Consider the following 15,453-nt stretch of genomic DNA (forward strand, 5'->3'; position numbering starts at 1 on the left):
ATCCTCTGTTGTTGCGGTTCGTAGCCTTTAATCCGTAGGTATCGGTAGGCGTGAGATTGCACCAAGGGTAAATGTGAAAAGCAGGCCTGTTGGCAGTAGCGTAAATTTGCAGCGTGAGGGTCCCAGCTGCCACTGGAAAAATGTGGAGAGATTTGAAGAGGGCTGAAAACTGCTATCAGTGTAGCAGATAGAGTAGTGGGAGCAACAAGCACGGGTTTTCAGTGGTCGTGAGAGCTGTCCTGAAGGAGAAAGTCAAGAGGCGATGGCTCTCAGCAAATGCAAGGGGAGAGTGGGAGAGGGGAGAATCTGCTTCCAGTCAAAAACATCTAATGGCAGTTCTGCATCTTTTGCTGGTTTTTGTTTCAGTAACAGGCACGCAGCCCTTGTGCAGATTATCTTAACTATCAGGGGACAGGAGCTTGCTTAGCAGGTGGCTGTTTGAAAAGCAGTGGATACTTTTAAAAAATACTTCAACCTCTTTTACACTCTCTCTGCTGCCATGACTTTAAGTGCTTCTAGTTTTGACGTCTGCTCTTCATCCAATTACTCATTTTGCTTATGTAGTTGTAGAGCTCGAAAGGGGGTTTCTTTCAAAGGCTCTACTTCTCTTTGGTGACTGCCATCTCCTCTATAAATCAGTGACCATTAAAAAAACCCCAACTCTCTAACCAGATTAGTAATCAAAAAGTCTAGAAGAGCTTTCTCAGCAGTTTTTCCTTGAGGTCATTTCTAATTTAAAGAGTATTGATTACTAAAAAAAAAAAAAAAAAAAAAAAAAAAAGGCATTAAAAAATCTGGTAATGCATCATTAATGTATGAAAGTTAGAAATTTCTAATTGGTGGAAGAAAAAATTTCAAAATATGGACCAAAGCTTTTGGGCCCTGTGTTTGCAAAGAAGCTGAAAAAAAACCTCATCCCCAGAACTGCTGCCTTTCTGCCCAATGAATGATGCTCATTCCAACAGAGGTAATTTAAGTGCTCACTTTACCTAGTTCATTCCTTATTAAAAAGAGGAAAGCATGCAAAATAGGAGAAAGAGTATTACGCATGATTTTCCTGGAATAATATTTGATTTTTGGATAGTGAGCAGCTGGCACTTAGAGCTATTGCTTATGTTATGTCCTCATTGTAAACCAGGCGGCCAAAAAGCGATATGGATGGGGCAAAGCTCGGGGTATCTCTGTATCCACCCAAAATAGCATGGAGTTCTAGAAGTATTTCCAGCAATTTTGATATTATTTCTGGGGAAATGGAGAGAAAATGTAGCCTCTGAATCTGAGAAGCAATATAATAATTGTAGTGTATTTTTTTTTGAAGCTCAGTCCTATATTTGCCCATTTAATTTCTAGAAAGGAAGGAAGAAGTGTGTTTGAAACTGCTCTATTGGCATAGCAGCCTTTTAAGCATGTGGTTTCTCCTTTTGTGCACTACTAGAGTAAGTGCAAGTGCTATGTCCTGTCATTTGGTTCTTTCTGGTGAAAAGGAAGAGAGAAATTACTTCAGTAATTATGTAAGGTAAATAAAGCCCTAACTATGGGAAAGAGGGAGGAAAGGTATATTTCTTCCTTTTCACATAGAAATCTTCCCATAAGTGAATGAAGCACCAAGTTAAAGCAGTTTCACACGAAATGCAAATGTCTAAATTCACTTCAGAGCATACTATTGTTTCTAATAGCTTTTCTAGTTTAACTCCATTAGCCTTTTCAGAAATGCATAGACTCTTAAATTTTGAGGGCAAAATATAGTCTCTTTTTCTTTTATTTGGAATTTCTTAAGTTTTAAGCTCCTGGAGAATAGATAGACCTATTAGTTTCCTAGGCACAGAGTGGTTTGTTCAAGTTTCTCAGTCAGGGAGGTATCGGCAGCTTGCTGGCAGCTGTCCCCTATGGATAAACTCATAGACAGAGGAGCGCGAAGGGGCCTTTGGCCTTACTGAGGAAAAATGTGGGAGAAATTGCTTTCTCCTTGGAAGTCCAAGGCAGACTGGCAGACAGTTACGACCAAAGTGGGGAGCTGCCTGGCCCCACCGTGTGCCACAGAAATACCTTGGGTCACAACCTAAATGATGAGCATAGTGAGTCACCTGTGTAGACTCACTAGTGAGACCCCTTGTCTAAATCACTGAAAACTGTTCTTTGTAGTGTGGTCTACTCTTTTGTTTTAAATGATCCAACAGATGGTGTTACTTTCTTCCAAGTCTTCAGGGAGGCTAGACTTAGATTTCAGAGTAGGGATGTTTTTTCTGATATTCAATCTACGTTTATTTTGGCTTACTTCCATCTTCTGACTCATAGCTATACCTTCTTGGACCAAGAACTCTCTGCAGCTCTGTTCTGCAGACCACCAAGCAATCTCCTGTAGCTCCAAGCTTGTTTTCTTCTGTGGATGATGAAGAGGAAGAGAGGCTCCAAGCATCACTCATAGTCAGGTCTTGACCGGAATAATTTTCATGTCTCCCTGGTGGCTGCATCCTGCAGTTAATCATAGCAGGCATTATTTGTGATTTAGCTGATCTTGCTCCATTTTAAGTCCATGGAAATACTGTAATTGATTTCCACAGAAGAAAGCTCAGGCCCTGTGTGTTTGATCATGCTGCGCAATTGTTATGTACGGAATTGTTGGTCTTTTCTGAATGTTCCCCGATATGTTAGCAACTTTTTTTCCTCTGAATTGCCAGGAAATGAATGCTGATGTCTAAGTTCAGTCCCAGCAGTGCTGTAGAGAGCTGGATGGTCACCTCTTGCACGTGAGAAATGATGGCCTTTGCATATAGTTTCAAAAAATGTGTTGGTTTCTTTTGCCACCACTTTTCTATTACAAGTTCTTAGCTATTTTTCATTTTTTCTCTTATTCTTTCTTCTTTCTTTCTTATTATTCTCTTATTGAACTTTTTTACCTTTACTATTTTGCAAGTGCCTGCCTCCTGCTGAATATCTGCTTCAATTTATTTTCCCTTAGACACATCAGCTTGCATTTTTTCAGGTTGATTCTCATTTTGTTACTTCCTGCCTATATTTCTGACCCCTCTAGGACACTTTGTTTTATGATTAAACAAACCTGTTCATGGGCTCTATGAAAGAAGAGATCGTGCATGTGTAGGTTTATTTTTATTGAATCACAGTGAAAATTGCACCTTGAGGGAGGGCTTTATTACATTTAACTACTTAGCCAGGATTTATTAAAATAAACAGCATTGGAGTCAAGACCTTCCAGATGGGATCACACTCTAAATTGTGCTTCAAAATATATATGGACTTGTGGTTATCTACCGATGGTTCCTGTGGTTAATGAAGCCTGGTTGCCCTCAGCCTAGATTAGTTGCTCATTAATGCGGGTTTAGGTACTCTGGAGCACTTTCTCCACCATGGATTTGGACAGGTTGAGTGTGGGGACTAAGGGGGAGTTTTTCTTTCCACAGCATCTTGTGTGCCAGACCAATCCTCCCTTTGAGTTTTTGTGCCAAGCTAACTGCCTGTCTGAGACAACAGTTAAAAAGCTCGCATAAGAAAGAGTTGTCCTGTACCCTGTGTTTTGCCATGATGAAGGTGGGTCCAGCGTTTTCTGGGACTCTGCCTTATTCAACAAGTCTTAGCTTTTGTCCTGCTGAGCTGCACAGGGAAACTCTAGCTCAAAGCAAATTTGAGGTTATACAATATTGTGGGGAGATGAGGGAGAACGGGATTTCTCCACTGAAGGTGTCTTTCTATCAGACCGTAACTCAGCGTATTTAAGAATATCGCACAGAATCAATTCCATATTTTCCTGCTGGGGTGTTGAAGAGTGAAAAACCTGCAGTTACAAGATTGGATGGTTTGATTTTTATAGAAACTTTTATAGGAAAAGTAAGTATTTTGCCATAGAAGTAGAAGTGTTGCACTGGGCCAGATTTTCATCTGTTGCGTTAGCATAATGCAAAATGAATTCTACTGATCCTAGAGGCATGACGTGGGATTTCTTTCTGGATTCACGCTGGTCTCACTGAGTCCAGCGTACTGTTTTTTAATGGAGTTAAGGGAAAGTATTGAGGGTATTTGAAGGATTTCTGCGAGACATGGGGGCTGCATGAAGGTGTAATTTTTGCTTTACATACAAAGATGACAACATTTTAGAGACAACAGCAGGGAAGAAAGTCCTCGACTGCAGTGAGTTACAGGCAGAACATCTTCCCCTCCTAACACTACAGCGATGGTAAAGCTTAAATAAGCATACTGCATAGCTATGGCAGAAATAAAACTCACAACTGTATTACATCAAAACTGGAGCTCAGGCAAGCTAAAATCAAAGCCGGTGTCAAGTTCATCAAGATCACCATCAGGCTTTGTCTGCCTGCTCAAAGAGCTTACTTGTGATAAAGGGGAAAAAGGCGGGAGGGAGCGCGATTTTACACTCATAACTCACGTTCCCGATCAAACAACGGCTGCTCGAGGCTTTGCCTCCTCCTTTCAATCCATTCTGTGCTGGGAAATGAAAGAAAGGAATGTGAAAGCCGCCGGAGGAGGAGTGCAGGGCGTGTGCGGAGAATCACGCCATGCTGCCAGGGGACTTGCTGCAATGCCATTTACGCATAGCCACCACGAGCTATGGAAGCAGCAATCCGGCTGTGCGCCTTCCTCTTACCCCCTACGCACTCCTGCTCATTACAGCTCTTTCTTTAAACTGCTGGCTAGACAGCTGGCAGTGCCTCGGAGGAGCATCGAATAAGGGAGCATATAAATTACTGTTGCGTTTTACAGCCAAGATAAACTCAAACTGCAGGGTTATAGCCTGAAGTGACACACATGCACACACAGAACCTAGCAGGCCTCTGGAAAGCAAAGGGGGAAAAAAAGAAGGAAAGAAAGTGCATTTCAGTGAATCTAAAAATGAGATGGCAGGGGTGGGAAATGCAGGCAAAATGTGCTCCTCCTGTAGGCTCACTTCTAAAGAACTGAGCGAGGTTAATACGTCTGTGCTTGCATAAATGTGTAATTAGAAAAAAAAAAATTTAAGTAGCTTTAGGCTTACTTGCTCTGTGTCATCTCTGCAAACTCTCAAAAATGGCTATGGATGCGTAGTGATTATTTCAATAGTATGAATTTTTTTAGATGATGCTTACTATACATGCCATTTTCAAAAGGGTGGGGCATGGATATAGCTCCCAGATGAACATGGGGCAGACTGCACTATTTGAATCTCCCTGTGCTGGCTTGGTGCCCCTCACATGGTATAGGCTAGAGCCCATTATATGAAGCAATGAGTTCAAGATGTACCGGTGTGTGTGAAAGAGTTACCAGGGTTAAAACATGATTCCACATGCCTATTCATTTGCTCTTGCCTTTTCACAGGAAAGAGCAAGTTGTGGTTCCTGATTTGAATGGCTTTCTTTAATCCTACAGCCAGTATGGGGCAGGTTACGCTACAGCACACACAGGATTTTTTTTAAATGCAAACATGGTTCTACACTGCAGCCTGTGATAGCAGTTGCCAAATATTCAGACATTTTTATATAGACACTCCGGTCCATCATTTCACACTACTGCAAGTATTCCCTGAGCATACCGCATAGTTTGTGCAACAAAGAGAAGCTGAAAATATATGCAATTTGATTCATTCCCTCAGGAATGAAAACCGTACTCGAGTGTTGGAAGACCCACAAAATGGGTACTGGACTTATTTTCAAAAACCTAAGGGCTGAAGCACGGTGTGGTGTGTATTACTGCTCTGCAGCAAGGTAACATAAAGCATGGAGCTTTATCTTTCAGCCAGAAACCTTTGAACTTCTGGGAGAGCACAGTCTAAATCAAGAATCAAAACGCTTTCCCAGCACAACTGCAAATTGAAAAGAAGCCCTTGTACTGTGCTGGCAAAGACATAGATGGAGATGCTTTAAAGGTTCTCACGTGAACTTGGTGACTTTGCTAGGTGTGAAAAATGTTAATGTCAGAGCTGCATTTGTTGTGATTTGTGGAGGCTTGAAAAGAGGTGAGAAAGGGAGCTCTTAAGATAAGCAGTTATTTGTTTGCTGGATATTAATGATATGACTGTGTTTGTTTAAAAGTCATTACAGTGGGCACATAAAATGCTATGACTAATGGAAGTGAAGCAAAGCATTCTGTGCAATTTAGTATGATAAAAATGCTGCAAAGATAAGCCGTAAAGTGGATTTGGGTTTTCAAAATCAAAACCATGCTGCCTTAGGTCAGCACTGTATTCTGTATACCAAGCTGAGAGAGACGAGTTTAACTCTCTTGATTTCAGCTCAGCTTAAAAATGTTATAGTACTGGTACTTAGTACCAGGAGAAAAGTGAAACAATAAGTAGCACTAGGGTCTCGTATCTTAGGCTGTTGCCAGAATGGAAGCACGTTGTTGAACTGGGGTTATTCTGCTTTTTCCTCCCGCCAACCTGCAAGGTAATATGAGACTGTTTAGCCATAACCAATTTACCAAAGGCGATTCCAACACCAAACTGAACTGCTTGCTTAGATATGAGCTGTGAAAGGAAAAAGCCTCTCAGCCCTATCTAGAACATTAAAGCTCAACACTGAGAACATTTGTTTTAAAATCTAGTTGTTGGCTGTCCCCTTGAACTCTTCGGCATGAGGCAGCCAGCAGAGAAGAGCCTGGGGAGCTGTGGGCTAGGGTGGTATAGCTTTGAAAAAGTCCTGTCTTTGCAACTGAGCTTTTCCTTTTGACATTTCCTTTGCATTAAACACTTCTCTATTTCTGCCCTGCAGCTAAAGCAAGGTGTTAAGTTTTCACAGTCAAAGATGTATATTTAAATTGGTTATTTAGGTTGGATTTGTAGGCTTCTCAGAGATCATGTCTCACCTTTTGGAGAGGCTTGCTCTCTGTCCTCTGGAGACGTTTCTAGGAAGGGTCCCCGTTAAGTCAGGGACGAGTACACTATGGCGTGGTCATGCCTTCAGTGTTAGATCCTAAGTCTGTTTTGTGGTCCTGAAGGATATTGAAGCAGAAGAAAGTGCAAGGAGAGCGTGAAAGAGATTGTGTCCCCTGCCACTCAGCTCAGAGCTGACCTGGAGTTCACGGTAGCCTTTCTGAGGGGCTTCAGGTCCCCGCTGGTGCTCGTGCTCCCTGCACTGGGGTCTGTGGTGGCGGCGGCGGTGAGATGCGGTGTGGGGCCTGGGGACTTGGATGCCCCAGTGATGAGCCAGGGTCTTGCCAGCAGCGGCCACGTGGTCCATCTGCTCTGCGGCATCCAGCATTGCCCGTGTTTGAGGTGTTGAACCTCTGTAAACAAGGTGGAAAAAAATCCAGAGCTGTGAAATAGGGCCCTTTTGTGCTACGTTATTAGAGAGAGAAAGTCTGTATTTTATAGAGAACCCGTTCTTTCCCATCTTTACAGATATATGAAACTGCTGGGAGCAGCCCTCTACGTTCTGAAAAAGGTGGATTGAACCTGCAGAATTGCTCGTCCCGAGTGCGCTTTTCTCTCTCATGTTCACCTTATTTTGCTTATAGGAAGAGCGTTGCATCTCTAGTGAGTCCAGCCAACACCTCTGCAGTGCCTTAAAACTGGCATTGATATATAGCATCGCCCACATGTGACCGGACATAAAAGCTATCTAAATGCTGTAATCTGTTCTCAGCCCGCAGTAATGCAGCACACGTGCTTCCTTTCTGCTGTCTGTCATGAATCATAACGCTTGACAAGTGCAGGTAATCGGCTTCGTAACACGGCACGCGAGCGCAGTGTGTTTTTTTTTTTTTTTAAATCCCTCGGGAAACTCTGTGGTTGTACTTTTGGGGCTGTGAGCTCTCATTCTTCCAGGCACATAGAGGCAGCTATTGAAAACGTTTTCCATTTTTTTTTAAAACCATGCTGTCCGTAATTCCTGGCTTCTCCTCTTAGACTTATTTTAAATGAGTGGTAAATCTTCCCTCGAATTCAGTCTAAGTTCTTCGTGTGAAGCAATGTCTTTAAATAGAGTAACGTTTAGTGGTTAGGAGATAAGTGTTTCAAAACTGACTCCACTGAGGTTCTAATACTAGCTTTTCTTTACAGATAGCCTTGTAATGACTAAATTAAATTCCTGGTCAATACAAGAAAAAAATACATATTTCTATTAAATTATTAACTTTAAATATCAGTGTCATACATACTAATACTGTGCACTAATTTTGTAGCAAGGAAAATTAGAATATTTCTTCAAAAGCATTTAGAACTGACACCATGATTTGTTTTCTCAAAACATTGCATATATTCAAGGCAGCTTTCAGCAGTTACTTGATATTATCTCAGATTTTAAACCCATGCTGTAACTTTTTGAAGAAAAAATTGGAATCTAAACCAGATGGGACGTAGTAATAAGTTGCCTTGTGATTGAAACAGCCACATTATTGCCTTTAAAAATCATGCCCCCAAAACCTTTATATTTTTTTTCCTCTTAAAGACAGACATTTACTGGAGTGTCTGCCGTATCACCTGTTAAAATGGAAGGTTGCCTTTATAAAAGTCTGAGAGTCACGCCTTCCGTGATACTGATAAAGCATCCAGTGATATCACAGCTGATACGCTTCAGCCTTTGCTGCCAAATTTTAATTGTCTCACTGGTCCCATATGCTGCCTATTTCTCTTCCAAAAATCATCTCTATTCCTCAATAATCTCATCAGATTTTTCCACTTTGTCATCTCCCACTTGCATGCTCTTTTGGACAAGTTAGGTCATTGCAATGTGTAAATGAACGTTTCCTAGTGGAATGGAATCCTGCTTGCTTCCCTGACTTTCTTGGTGGCATAAATAGGCGTATTTATTTATTTATTTATTTTTGTGGGGTTTATTTTACTCAGGTAAAGTCTAGAGGATGACCAAAGATGTTTTAATATTGTAAAACTGAGTCTGATGTGGTTTTGAAAATCAAAGCAGTGCACTTACTTTGGGATTACATTTTTCTTGGATCCTCTAAACTTTGGCAATAATTTCTGATGAGATACCTGTTACATCAACTAGGTGTCTATATGGGCCTTGCTACAGGTGTTTAGTTCATTTACATGCTACTTATTTTGGTGTATTTTGACTGTGACATATTCTTCAGTAAGAACTTTCAATAATATTTGCAGTTTACCCTTGAGACAAAGGAGAATGAGAGGAAATTGATAAGCAGTAAGGCCATCCTAAAGCCAGCATCATTAAAATAAATAGCCATTGTTTGCCATTTTCAGGTGAATTTCATGGGATGGATATGGATATGTAATTCAGCTGGGCTCCTTATTTCTTGACTGTCACACCATTCTAGAAAGCATACAGGTATTTCTTGTAAATACGAGGAAAAGCAAATATTGCAGGTGGTCCATGCCCTAATAAACGATAATGGTATAGAAAATAATATTCTTAATGAAAAAAGGCACATGCACAGAAATGTACGTTACTTTTCAAGCAGAAAAAATATGGCCTTTCAAAACAAAAAGTGTGTGGTCTTTGAAATCCATCTTAGATAAAACTGTGTGTAGCTAGAGCCAAAGTATGTCAATCAATTCCTTGCTGGCTTTTCTTTGAAAAGGAAATAGAAGAGCAAGTACACAGAATGTGGAACAAATTACTAGAAGCATGGAGATAAATCAATTATTCACCATTTATTATAAAATAAAATAGCTCAACAATTCATAAATTTAAGGTACGCTAAATGCCTAAACTATGAGCGTTACACATGGTTTTATTTCTGTCTTTATTACATTTTGCTTTTAATAGAGCTCTCTAAAAGAGAAGGAATATTTTTATGTGGAAAATTTAGTGGGGAGAAAATTTCCATTCCATTTTTGGTGATTTCATGCTCCTGAGATTTCACTCTTCCACAGAATTCCTCTGGGATAATGGAAATTTTTCACATTGAATCGTGTGAATGTTTGAAAAGCCACTTCTGTGAAATGTCATGCTCTGCAGTTCTGATCAGACACTTAAGAGGAATTGTGGCCACATTTTAAATTTGTCTTTTGATGGAAGATATCAGTAAAAGTGAAGAAAAGATCATTATCTACACCACCTGGCAGTTGAAATGCTTCTATGTATTTCTAATTTGCTACAGGACTAAAAAAAAATAAAAATCATTCTGTCTTGAAGAAAGGAAACAGTGTTCCTGATACTCCAAGGGAGCCTTAATGTATGACACATTTGTGAACGGAGTGGGATGATTTCACAGAGCCTCGTCTGTTGATAGATCATCTGCCACAACGCTAGTTGCTGATAAATTCCTCGGGTTGGAGAAAGATAGGGATGTGCTGTGATTTAAGTTTCTGAATGCTTGCTTAAGAAAGAGGAAATGGAATATGGTTTTCATTTCTAAGGACTTTACCGTCCAGATATGAGTCTTGAGAGAGCTGATTGATTGTTCCTGTTTCTGAGAGGAGACCTCTTGCATTGGCTCGAGCAGGGGGAGGGATGCTGCAGCTCCTGAGGTGAAGTCTTCGTTCCACGTTGGTCCCTTTTCCTTTAGAGTGAAAGGGCTGAAATACCTAAAGGCACCCGAGAAACCTAGAGCAAATAGTTCATTCTGTGATGGCAGTTCCTCACTTTGCTATTTATGATCTAAATTGCTTTGAATGAGTTTGAGGGGACACAAGTTTGTATGTAATGCAGTTACTCTAGCTTTGTGGAATCAGTTTAATCCCTCTGTTTCCTCAGTTTCTTTACTTCTGGGATTTAACTGCTATTTAGGAAGTATCATGGCTCAAAGATAAAACCGCATTTTAAAGTAATTACCCTGGCTGTTAAGGACCCCAGGTGATGGAGGAATAGAATAAACCACATAACTGTTGTGAAATTGGACAGTTGTGTGTTGGCTCTTGTTGAAACAATAGAGATTTTCCGTAATCTTTTTGAATCAGCTTTGCTATTCCTACAAAAGACAGACAGTTGGAAAAGAGTGGCAGACTTATTTTCTTTACAGATTTTGAGGCATCCATTCAATTGTAGCCTCTGTTTACCAGGACATCCAGAAACACTATGTTGGAGGGTGTCAGAATTGATTTTGCAGTGCTGATCTGAAATCCATGGTAGAACATAAGCGAGCAATAGGCAATGACATGGAAGTGGACAACTTCGAAGCTCTCGTGCTGCATGTTTTGCTGCTCCTGGGGGTGAAGAAAAGACGGCCAAGTCAGTCAGGGAAGCGTAGGGATGTTGGTTGGACATGTGAAAATAAAGTTGGACATAAAAGCAAGAAACATTTTAAACGGATCTTAAGAGAATTAATTGACTGACTTCTCAAAGGATTCCTATGACTTATGATCAAGTTAGCAAATGTCAAGTAACAGAGCTGTGAAGGGGGCAGGTGACTGTCAAATCCAGAAATTAAATTTGCATTTGCATTGAGTTTTCCAGTGAGTGAGTCATTACAGCTTTTCAGTAGCTGTGATGCCAGGCAGAGCTTCATGTGGAAATAAGACTTTGTTAAAAATATACTTGTTAAGCATTTCCTCTTTGCATCTGATGCATGCCTCAGTGGATGTCATAATATTTAAATGGTTGCTTACTGTTCAGTGTGTGTAAAATGCACAGCTTGGGAGTGTACTTAGTCAATTGTGCAGAACTGTGAAGTCAAGGGCAAAAGGCAAGAGAGAGTTTCCAAGCTGAAGACTAAACTGCTGGATGAAAAACAATAAGGATGGTGTTGGATACAGACTCACAGCACTGCTCATACATCTTAAATAGATCTTTGTCAGGCACAAGAGCACACAGTCCCACAGTAATAATAAAGCAACATGCCTTCTGTTTTTTACACTCTTCTCTCTTTGAAGAATTATATTTAGGAGCCAAGTCTTTTGACAGATTTGACAAATTTTTATTACTGTGTGTCCAGCACAAACAGTTCTTCTCAATATACTCAGAGCATAGCAAAAAAATCTTTTTATGAACACAGAGGTGCATTCAGCTCCAGTCAAGTGAGATTAGCCAGTTTAGCCCGGCTGCATGGTTGCCATCATTAATTGAGAGCCAAGGGAGAGCTATTCTACAGAGAACAGAATATTTTACAGCATAGCTCGCATAAAACATCCTCTGGTCAGTATTAAGTCCCAAGCCTTGTTAAACAGCATAATTGAAAGAAATATGTCACATAATTTTGCTTCTAAATAATTGATGGCGGCTGAGCACTAGACAAAAGGCCTGATTCTCCCTCCTCCCTACGGCTCTTCAGGCCAAGTCTGTAGAAACCTGCCTGCAGTCGATGGAAATTATGGGGGTGTAAAAATATTGGAGCTGATAAGAGGAACAGTCTGGGTACATTCCCACATAATTCTTGTTTACTATGGGATTTCTATTCTTTTGTGTTTCTCTGAGTTTTCACAGTCTGATTTTCTTTTGTTTGTTGCACAGATGCATTCAAGAGAATTTTAGGGTAGTAGGGGAAAATACCTTCAAACATGCAAATAAAAGACATAACTGACAACTTTTTCACAAACATTGCTGGCATGTCTGTTGTGCTTAAAGCAGCTTGAGAGCCAAAGAAGTCTAGGATTAACTTTTCTATTGAGCGTTATTTTCCAATGAAAAAATTAGTGCAAAATCGGGTTACAGGCAGTCAAAGACACTTAAAGGAAAAAAATTTTTTTTTCCTTGTATGAAAAGGCAGATGGACTTTAGAAAGAGAGATTATAAATAGTTCTTTTTTCACATAAGAATTTTGAAAGCAATTCATTTACAGACTTAAGAATCATTTCCTCTAATGCTCGGGTGACCTTTCTAACTTTTTGGGTTCACAAAGGACCTTATTCACAGCATGAAATTCATACATAGCTATGAAATTTTGCATAATGCAAGTGACACTTCTTGATCCATTTTCCTCTTCTTTCTCTTTCTTGTGAATTGCAGCTGTTACATCTGTAGCAGTTTCCATAGTAACAGTCAATTTTGGACCTTACTAAAGGGTGGGAATGAGTAGCTTGAGAATGATTGACCAGGAAATAGGTTTAAAATGAATAATTATAAAACATTTAGAGGCTACTAGGAAAAAAAAAAAACCACTGAAAAGCCTTAAACCTTTTCCAACACCTTCCAGTGTTAACCCACCCTTCCAAAAAAAAAAAAAAAAAAAAAAAAAAAGAAAAAAAGGCCCCACCAAACCTGAACAGCAGCTCTGAACACATAAATCATTAACACTATGACCTGAGATTTGGCGGCTTGATTAGATGATGGTTTCACTGTGAAGATTACGGTAATGTATCTGGGTATTAAATTTTAATACTAAAAGGTCCTGTCATTTCTGTAATTGTTTTTCTTTCACTCAGGAGCAATGGAAGCATGCGAAGTGGAATTGAAGTGATCTGGAAGTGTGTTGAAGTGATCACTGCGCACTAAGATTTAATAGCACTCATGGATTGACCCATCCTTGCTGCACAAAAGAAGTTTGGAAATTTAAGATGAGGCCCTTTTCCCTTTTTTTTTCCAGCAGTGTCAGCTATATGGGCCCCAACCAATATCTCAGCCTCCAACAGCACTGCTTTAACAGGGTGGGTATATGTTTTGGGATAAAGTGGGAAAGAAGAATGGCGACATTATGAGCTGCAGAATCCTGAAGAGAGCAGAGGACAGTTTCAGAGTGTCTACCAGGACTGCTGCATAAGCTCTCCCAGTATGAATGCTCACTAAAAATAACTACAGCAAATAACATCAAAAGGAAAGGCAATAGAAAAAAAGGGCAGAGATTTGAGGGCTTAGCAGCTAAAACTCTAAACCTTTCACCTTTGGATCCATGGTGAATGTCCAGTTTGAAGTTCTCAGAAGCAGTGTGTTCTGCTTCAAAATGGGAAGAACTTACCATACATAATTGGAAGTGATTTAGGATAAGGAGCTAGAATAGGAGTTTTATGGGGTCGTGACCTTTTAACCTGTGCATTTTGTCATGGTGCTTTTTACAGCTGGTGACATTTAATCCAGGGAATAATTTGTCTTTGCATGTTTTTGTTTTGTTTTGTTTTTGTAGCAGTGGCATTTTTTTCACATAGATGCTTTGTATGATAAGTGTTTAAATGTCCTGAATTTAATTATTAGAAGGTTGCTTTTTTGTGAAGATTATCTAGCTAATCTTTGCCTAAATGGAATTCTGATTTATTATAGCAAATGAGTTGGAATGTAAGTGCATACCTAAAACCATCATTACAGTAGCATGATTAAATTTATGTGGAACAAAACTCTCAAACGGACTAACTGGAGAAGGCGGATTCTGTGCCCTAAATAATGCCTCGTAGGGATGGACCAGGCGATAGTCCAGGTCCTCCCCATGCCCTCACTTTTGTGTGAGCCCTGTAGGCTTACACATTGATTGAGGGTAGAAAAAAAACATTTAAGTTTATTTTCTGTTATCATCCTTTGCACTAGGCAATTATTTCTGTGTAAGATGGCTCGGCCCTTTCTCAAATTGTGCTATTCTACCACAGCTGAATTTCTCTATAGAAGCTGGAGATACTTGGAAGCTCACACAGCTTCTATTTGAACTGTTCGTGAACAGCGGCTATAGTTCAGTTATTAACAAAGCCAATGCTTAAATCTTCACCAGAACAAATATTCCATTATACACAAAATCAGTGAATCTGTCTATCTATCTATCTTTAAGCTAAAGTTGGAAAAAGATTTGAACTTTATATGCCTTTGTTAACATTCTTCAGAAATACTATGATGAGAAGAAGAAAGGCATCTTAAGAAACGACTGAGCAGAAATTTAGCCCTAAGAATCATACTAGCGTAGGGAAAGTGGGAGAAGGAAAAACAAAAAACCCCCAAAAAGTGAACTACAATAAGATGACTGGTGAAAAAGAGTTAAGTGCTTCAGTTCATGCAGCTTGGCAAATAGAAGAACACAAATCATTGCAAAGGAAAAAAAACATGCTCGGAAATCTCTGGAGACTGCCTTCACATGGCTAATTTACAACCACATGCCGCATCTGTCACTTTTACAAATCAATGAGAGTGCCTACCCTTTAATAGCATAGGGTCACTGGTAAAGGTTGCCAGTGTCGGCCATACAGACGAGACCTTTCAGGATGTCAGAAAAGAACCTTGGTGACGCACATTAACACCCACACGCTCCTTTATGTCACTTCCAATTTACTTTATCTTAAATTGTCAGCTAGCAGAACTCACTCCCATATTAATAACTAGAGGTTTGCATCCAAGCCAGGAAAAATAAACCCTGCTGATAGCTCCATGAGGCAGCTGGCTTGCTCTAAGGAAAGCCAAAAGGGAAAGATTGAGCTCTTAGTCTTAGTGGAGAGTCTGCAACATTAGGGAGAGGAAAGAGATGATATGACTTACAGATGGCCCATGTGTCATATATAGAGGAGCATTTGTGTTTTGTTATTTTCTGTAGATACTCTTCAATAAGAGTGATTCAGTTCTTTTGCAGTGCTGGACTGCAAAAAGAAGACATTAAGGCCAGATATTAATACAAAATGTTCCCATGAGCTGGAACAAGTTTTCCCAGCCCTGAGTTTATATATCTCCATGGTATTACTAGGTATTT

This window comes from Dromaius novaehollandiae, chromosome Z (assembly GCF_036370855.1).
Source record: "Dromaius novaehollandiae isolate bDroNov1 chromosome Z, bDroNov1.hap1, whole genome shotgun sequence".
Classification (NCBI taxonomy): domain Eukaryota; kingdom Metazoa; phylum Chordata; class Aves; order Casuariiformes; family Dromaiidae; genus Dromaius; species Dromaius novaehollandiae.